Raw genomic sequence first — 8,148 nt, forward strand, 5'->3', positions numbered from 1 at the left:
TTATTTAGTTAACAAAAACTTCCTTAAAGTCTGATGATTTCAACTAGACACCAGAGTTATATGAAAATATGAAGGGCGTTTATTTATTTTAGGATAAACTCACAGCAAACCATAAGTTTTCTTTTTGAAGATTTTAACATCTTGGTTGGTAGATTTCATAAATCATTTATTTTAAGGTATCCCAGCAGTACTACACATTTCTTAGTTTCAGGAGTGACTCCCTGCTCCCCTGATAGCATTTCTACAGTCTGACTGACATTGTGCAACTATGTAGGCCACACATGGTTGCAAAGGCTCTTATCTTCCATCTGCAGTGTATGTTGTATTGAGTGTGATTAACCCAGCCCAGCCAATGGATGATGTATATGCCATTGACAAAGGTCCTCTTGGGATGATGAGTGACCTTGCAATTAATACTCTTTAACAGTTGGTTTCAAAGATGAAAAACAATGCAAATGGTTAGAGATAGATAACACAGGTCATGTGCTCAGTTGTTGGCATATGCAAGAGATATTTTTGGAAATATAGTAGCCAAGAACATGCTTCTCTAAACATTTTTATCTAGTTTACACACAAATATTTACAAAATATTATAGATCATAACAGGCAATTTAAGCCATTTAGATGGATAGATAGGTTCCTGAAGATAGATGGTGTAAGTGCTTCCCAGATCCCTTATTTTCAAATGGGTAAAAAAATGACCGGATCATCTGCTTGATAAAGTTGCACCCCCTTCATATCAGTGTTTGTATCAGAAAACACAGTGTGAGATGATTGTGTTCTATCTACATCTTCTTGGTAAGAAAGATGTATGATTATGTTTTTGTTTGTTTAAAACAGCAAACCGCTTTCTTGCAACTGAAACTCAAATAGATTTATTTATTGATCTTTGGAGTATGAAGTATTGAGGTAAACATAACCTACAAGTAGAAACTATAATTTTATTTGGGTCCTTGCCCAAGGAAAAAGATGTAACTAAATCAACGTTGAAATTATTTATTGGCTCTTGATAATAAGAATAGGGAGCCTATTCCCTGAAATTGGTAGCTTTGTTCATGCCACCTTATTCTTGCTTCCTGAAAAGATGTTTTGATGATCCTGAGGGTCTTCATGACTGAGATCATATGTCTCCAAATGGAATCTCACCTACATTTTTCCTGATTAAGATACATCTCTTTTAGAATAATATCTCAGCATTCAATGCTGGCTCTTTTTCTTCTGCTAAGGAAACAATAAACCATGCATGTAGACTGTGCTTTCTAAGCTTAGGATTGTAAAGACTTTGTTAGCAGTAGTACTTTCCAGAGTGGGGAAAACAGAACCCCAAATCTATGGCCCAGGCCCTTCACATTTGATAATGTGATCCTAGCATTCCTTTTCTTTATTTCAATCAGACCATTTGACCAATGCCTTAATAAATACTCTCTCTCTCTCTCTCTCTCTCCCACACACACACACACACACACGAGTTATATGTGCATATATTTACTAATTAATTTATACTTTTACACTAACCACTTAGAATCCTGCAATTTTCATAGCTATGTTGAGCAACTGTTAAAACATTTTGTATCAAACAAATCACTATGTCACTTCGAGTCTAATTTCTACTATTAAATAATATGTTAACTTATTGATTTCTAGGCTCTTTCAGTTTCTAAATTCTATGATTATAAGAAATGCATTTATTTATTCATTTATTCAAGAAATACATACTGAGCCCACAATGTGTGGCAGGGATTGTTTTGGGTGTTAGTGACACTGCAAACAATTTCAAGTCTAGTTCCTTGATTTCCAATAGTGTCTTAGGTAAGGAATATGAGATTAAGGGCTGGATTGACTGGAGCACGAGAAGTCTGACAAAGAACCCCAGGTGATTATGATACTCTTGTCCTCTAACAGTTGAGAATTTGATGTCCACGCAGAAGAGGTTGACCACAACAGGCCATTAGGAAAATATTTTTCCCCCATAGATTGGCTAGATAAATCAAGCTGGATGCCAGCCTACATTGCATTACCACAGTTTTTCCTTTCTGCTATGCAGTGTATATATAAAGTATTATTTTAATCAATGTTGGGTTGCTAGTCTTTCAGGGCATAGGATTTCATTTGTATGAATGCATTAATTACATTGTCTGTGATTCTTTTGTGACATCAGGAAGTTAACTTAGGGACTTATCTGAGAAATGGCTAGTTGAATAGAATGTCCTTTGACTTGGGCCCCTCTTTGCTCAATTCTCCATGGTTAAGAGGGGGAAGGGAAGAGTTGGACATGACAGCTGTCAGCTGTGCGGGTGCAGCTGCTACACATGCCTGTGGCCATTTTAGGGGGTGAGGGCTTCTGAGGCACTTTGGGGCATGTAACCGTACCTCTCTAAGAGCCAGGGTAGCCCTCACCTATTACTCCCACCAACCCTTGAAGTCTTCCTTTTTCAAGCACACACACACACACACTTACCCACATACCTGTATGCTGATGGTTACCTGTTGCCATTTTCCTATCCTCATCACTCATTCATCAATCTCTTTTTTAAAAAAAAAAATTTTTTTAAAGAGAGAATTTTTATTTATTTATTTTTTTAAGCTTTCGGCGGACACAACATCTTTGTTTGTATGTGGTGCTGAGGATCGAACCCAGGCCTCACGCATGCCAGGCGAGCACGCTACCGCTTGAGCCACATCCCCAGCCCATTCATCAATCTCTTGATTCTTTAATTCAGTCACCGATTTCTTCATTCCACCATTTATTCATTCTCTCTATATGCCACTTCCTTTTCAGATCCTTCCAATTCAGACCTCATTAGAGCTGGTCCCCTCCTCTCTTGCTCCTTTCCTAATATCCTCCCTGCTGCTTTGATGCCTCTGATGGGGACTGTTCACGGGTTTAGGAGTTCAGGACTAGCTGCCTGGAAAGACCTCTGTGGGTTGGTGACATGTACAAGGTGGCACCAGGGAACAATATTGACTAAAGGTCATTTGCAAAGAATACTATATATACTTGAAATCTTAACATACAGAAGTTCCTAAATTTTTCTTTTCTTCTCTTCTAGTGGTTCTGTGGTACCACCTATGAGGCTACCTCAGGGATAGTACACGGGAAGGGATGTTCTGGAGTCTAGAGATGCCAGTGTGCCTGGTACTGTGTCATGCAGGGGCCACAGAGGCAGTCAGGGATCCCACAGCCCACTGACAATTGTTAGTCCTTTTTTGTCCACTCAGGAATCTGAGTCCTTCATTTTTCTTCTATTCCAACTCAGCTACAGGCAACTCTCCCAGAGGGCTCACTAAGCAGCACCTACTGTGTTCCTGATACCATCTTCTTTAACGCACCTCATTTTTGCATCTGGACTTCTATCTTTGAGCTTGGCCCCAATAACCTCCCTGTCTTCTCTTAGAACATAAGTATCCCTTTGCTTTGCCAGTCCAGCTCCTAGGGACCAGAGTCACGAATAATCTCATTGCTAAGACTCTTGGCTTAATGTCCTGGACTTCTAGGGGCAATCCAGCTTAAGCATGCCATTCCCACGCTTCACACACCTGCTGGGACCCTCTCTCACTCCACCACTGCTTCTTGCACTTGCCTTACACCATACACAAAGCCAGAATTAACTGCAGCTGCAACTGCTTAGTTCCTTTTCCCTCCCTTTTGTTTCACCCCTGGGGACCAAGATACTTCAAGTCCTGGTGCTTCCTCCCCTTCCATCCATCTGTAAGTATTGCTAGGCCTGGCTGAGCCCCACAGAGTAACACAGGCAATAGTCATGTGTTAATTAAAAGTTATGGCATTTGCTGTTCTGTAGATTCATGCCACAAAAAGAAGAGCCAAAACTTGAATGAGAAGGGAAATTTCAAGACCCTGTGCAAATCCTCTTCAAATAAAATGCTTCAAAGCAAGAAAAAGGCAAAGTGTTGTCTAGTTTCAGTATTTCTCCATTTTACGTTCTGGAACATACCTATCAAAGAGTCATTAGGGCATATCTGTGCAGCTTCCTTATATGCCAGCTGTCCTAATAAATATGATTTTTTTGTGTGTGTTGTTTTATCTAAATCATTCTGATGTTTTCAAAGGACCTACTTAGTAGCAGGGTATCATTATGGAAAGAGTTCAGGGCTGTTTCCTGGTCCTGTCTCCCTGAAATGTATAAGCTATTTAAATTTTGTGAAGAACTAAATTTGTAGGAATTGGTTTTCCCATCTGTGGAATAGGAATAATATTTCTCTGCCTGCTTTGCAAGGTTATGAAGATCATAAGATAAGGCCCTTTATACAAATGTCAGATATGGCTCTGAGAATGCAATAGTGTTAAAAACCCTCTCTCGCGCGCTCTTTCTCTCTCTCTCTTCTATCTGTATTTTATAAGTGGGTGTTTAAATACATATTTAAAGCTGCTTTTTTGTTGCTAAAGACATTTATTTTAGGATATTTAGATATCTTTGAAAATCGCCTTTATATTATCATTTTAATGCAAACCATTTTTGTGAAATAGGTTGAAAAACATTATTTTTTTTTCTATTTTATGGATGAGAAAACCAAGGTTAAGAAAAGATAAATATAGATTTTACCCAAAATACTGCCGCTAAACAGTGGAAAAAGGGTGAGAAGCCAGATCTCCTCTTTCCCTGGACCAGGCTTCTTTTGTCCTCTCACTTGCTCTAACCATCTCTAACATTCATGTTCCCCTTTTGTCAAGTTTCCTCTGTTCAGTGCAGAGGAGTGAGTTCTCGATGCCAGCAAGGGGGTGAGGAGCTGAATGCTAATGGATGGGTGGAGCATTGGGCTCTCTGGAGCAGAGGGACAAAGTGGAATTACAGAGGGAGCAGAGTTCAGGGACTAACCAGAGACCAATTGCCAAAGGCATTAAAAAAAAAATCTGAGTGGTTAAATATAACAGGTAAAAGCTATATATGCAGATCCTGATCAAACCAACCGTGATTAATGTAGCTGTAATAGTTGAGAGTCAGGCTTAGATACAGGGGGATCTGGATCAATTTTCTGGGGAGGCATCTGTTTGCACTTTTTTTGAAGGCTAAGACCTAACTCTCAGGATGTGTCCTTACTCATCTAAAAGGCCCTTCACTCATTTAGTCAGGCCACATGCATGCATCAACACAGATCATTGAGATGTATTAGGTTCTAGAGAACCAAAGATGAATTGACACATATATAGTTGTTGTTCTTCTAAAACACTGTCAAGCACAGGGTCTATACCTGGGCACTACTGGCATTTTATTGTAGGGGAGCTCCTGAGTGTTAGAGGATGTTTAGGATATCTGGCCTTTACTCACTGGAGACTAGCTCCACTTCTCCAATTGTGACAACCAAAAATGTCTTTAGACATTGACAGATATTCCCAGGGGAGAGCAAGGGAAAATCACCAAGGCTCAAGAATCACTGATCTAGAATTAATAATAATTAACAATTACCAAACACAACAATTACCAGGCACCACATTTGGCACAACCAGCAAAAAGGCCCCTCTTAAACAATTCATCAGATCTTCAAGTTCTCCCATTTCCTCCCTAGCCCTTAAGCACAAATTACAAGGGCACGCAGACCACCTGCAAGCAAGCACTCTGGTTAACGTGTGTGTCTGCTTACTGTGACACAAGTTGAGTTGTCCGATTACTAAAAAGAAACCGTGTTTTTGTTCATGCCTATTGTAGTAGTTACAATTGTGCAATTTGAGGAATATTTAAACTGGTTAAATGTGAGTGTGAAGAGTTGTTCCTAAGAAAATTAAGTGGAATGCTTTGGAAAAATAGGATAAACAACTTTCCAATAAATTAAATAAGGACAACTATAAAATTGCAGAGGAAAAAACCTGCAAAAATCTAGAAGATGTGAGTTCTTGGCACACATTAAAGAATTCCAAATCTGGAAATTTTTATTAGGTAATTAAAAAGATGTGAAGTACAGCTAGCAAATCATTTTCAAAGAAAAGACCTATGTCCTACATAAAAATGCATAAGTAAGTGTATAATTTGTATGTTTTAAGTTAAAAGAAAATGCTTAATTTATATATGGTATTTGATGATACTCTCTTTTTAGTTTGTCAACCAGATACCTATACTTGCTTCGGATGGGTAGGATTCTGTCATATTACCCTCATTTTAAGATGAGAAGCTGAGAGAGAACAAGCCAGTCATTCAGACTGTTTGAACAACTGAATGCAAAACATGGCTATCAGGCCAAATCATACGATTTAAACCAACAACATAAATGACAAAATTAAAAAGGAGAATTGGAGAGGTCCTTATATGCCATGTTTTCTCAGTTTGTCCATGTGGTACATATTGTGGCTTTAAAAACCACGAAGTTGGTGGGACAAGACTTGGTTGTGTTTAAAGAACGGTTCATCCATGAATGCCTTGAGATAGTTACAAGGACTTCCATTTTATGGCAAATCAAGGCAAACTCAGTATGCAAAACCAGATTCTGACATAATATCAAAAAATATGCCACTTTGTTGACACAGAAAAGGAAAAAAAGCCAAAATTATAGAACAGACTGCAACAAATGACAGGCCTGGTCAGGAAATAACAAATTCAGCTAATGTCCAAGGAAATTCAAAACCAAATCTTTAGGTTCTTGATTATGCTCCAAATGATATGTTATTTTTTTAAACATTTTTTTTTTTTTAGTTTTAGGTGGACACAATATCTTTATTTTACACTTATGTGGTGCTGAGGATCAAACCCAGTGCCTCATGCATGCTAGGCAAGTACTCTACACTGAGCCCACAACCCCGGCCCCACGATGTTATTCCTTCATACTTTACTGTCAGAGACTAATGAGGTGATGTTATCCATGCTGTTTAATCAGTTTCCTGGTTTCAAGGAAATATGATTGGTACCTAGGAGACATGGTATTGATTTGTTGAATGTGAAAACGACAGGCAGCCTATAGCTGGATTTAAGATCACATTGTCCTGTGATATTAATTAGAACTTTGACAAGGAATACCATTTGGAGTAGTCATCTTTAAAAGACTTGGTATCATTTATAGCATTTGTGTGGGTGACATTGGTCAGGTTATTCTAATAGTTAAGGGTAGGAGAAGTGAGAGTGAAAAAAAAATACAGATATAACTTAGTAACTAGATGACATCTAGGACATGGTAAGTCTGAAATGAAGTCTAGGTGTGCTTGGCCATGGTTCAAAGAAAGAAAGAAAGAGAAGAAATATAATTAATTAAAGAAAGAAAAAGCCCTTACCTAAGATCAAAGAAGAGAAAGTATCTTGAACTGAGTATAAGTAACTCACTTTTCTGATTCTAAAGATCTAAACAACAAATCAATCCAACTCCTGCCTCCTCCCAAATCCTGAACACAGAACGAGCCTCTTTGGAATTCTTTCATAGCAACAACTATAGAAGCATTCTTGCTATAAAAACAGAAGCTGTCTACATAGGAATACACAGAGATACCTACCCAATCCCTGGCCTTTAATTCTGCTGGGTCTGTGTCTCATTCTGCGGCAAACACAGACCCAGCAACAGCAGCAGCACACAATACCTAGTCTAGGAACTGCTTCAAGCTACCTACTTGTCTACTCTCTCTCTCTCTCAGCTTCTCCTTTCTGGCTGACTTCTGGGTTCTCCATTCCTGCCCTGTCTTTGTTCTTATAATGGTTTTATTAAAATATAATTATCATTCTATACAATTTGCTCATTTCAAGTGTATGATTCTATGACTTTACTAAAATTATTTAAAGTTGTAGACGTGTGCAACATCAGTACCGTCAAATTTTGAATATTTCATTCATCTCAAAAAGAAACCCTGTGCTCTTTATCTATCAGTGCCCAATCCCTCCATACCTGTCTCACCTCCAGCCCTAGGTAACCACTAACCTACCTGCTGTCTTAATAGGTTTGGCTCCTTTGAACATTTCACATAAGTGGAATTAAACAATATGTGATCCTTTGTGACTGATTTCTTTCATGTAGCATGACGTTTTCCATATTTATCCATGGTGTAGCATGCATCAGTACTTAATTTTTAAAAATATAATTGAAAAGTGTTTTATAGGAGTATAACACATTTTCTTTACCCATTCTTCAGTTAGTGGACATTTATGTTGTTTTCACTTCGGAGCAAGTGTGAATAATGCCTCTATGACATTTGTGTACAAGCTTTTGTGTAGGCATGCT

The 8,148-nt window shown here is 38.4% G+C and overlaps 1 pseudogene; it reads left to right on the plus strand.

Moving 5' to 3' along the window:
- The first annotated feature begins 6,176 nt into the window (after positions 1-6,176).
- On the plus strand, positions 6,177-6,944 carry LOC107151929 (annotated as a pseudogene).
- The last annotated feature ends 1,204 nt before the right edge of the window (positions 6,945-8,148 follow it).

Source organism: Marmota marmota, unplaced genomic scaffold, assembly GCF_001458135.2.
Source record: "Marmota marmota marmota unplaced genomic scaffold, marMar, whole genome shotgun sequence".
Classification (NCBI taxonomy): Eukaryota; Metazoa; Chordata; class Mammalia; order Rodentia; family Sciuridae; genus Marmota; species Marmota marmota.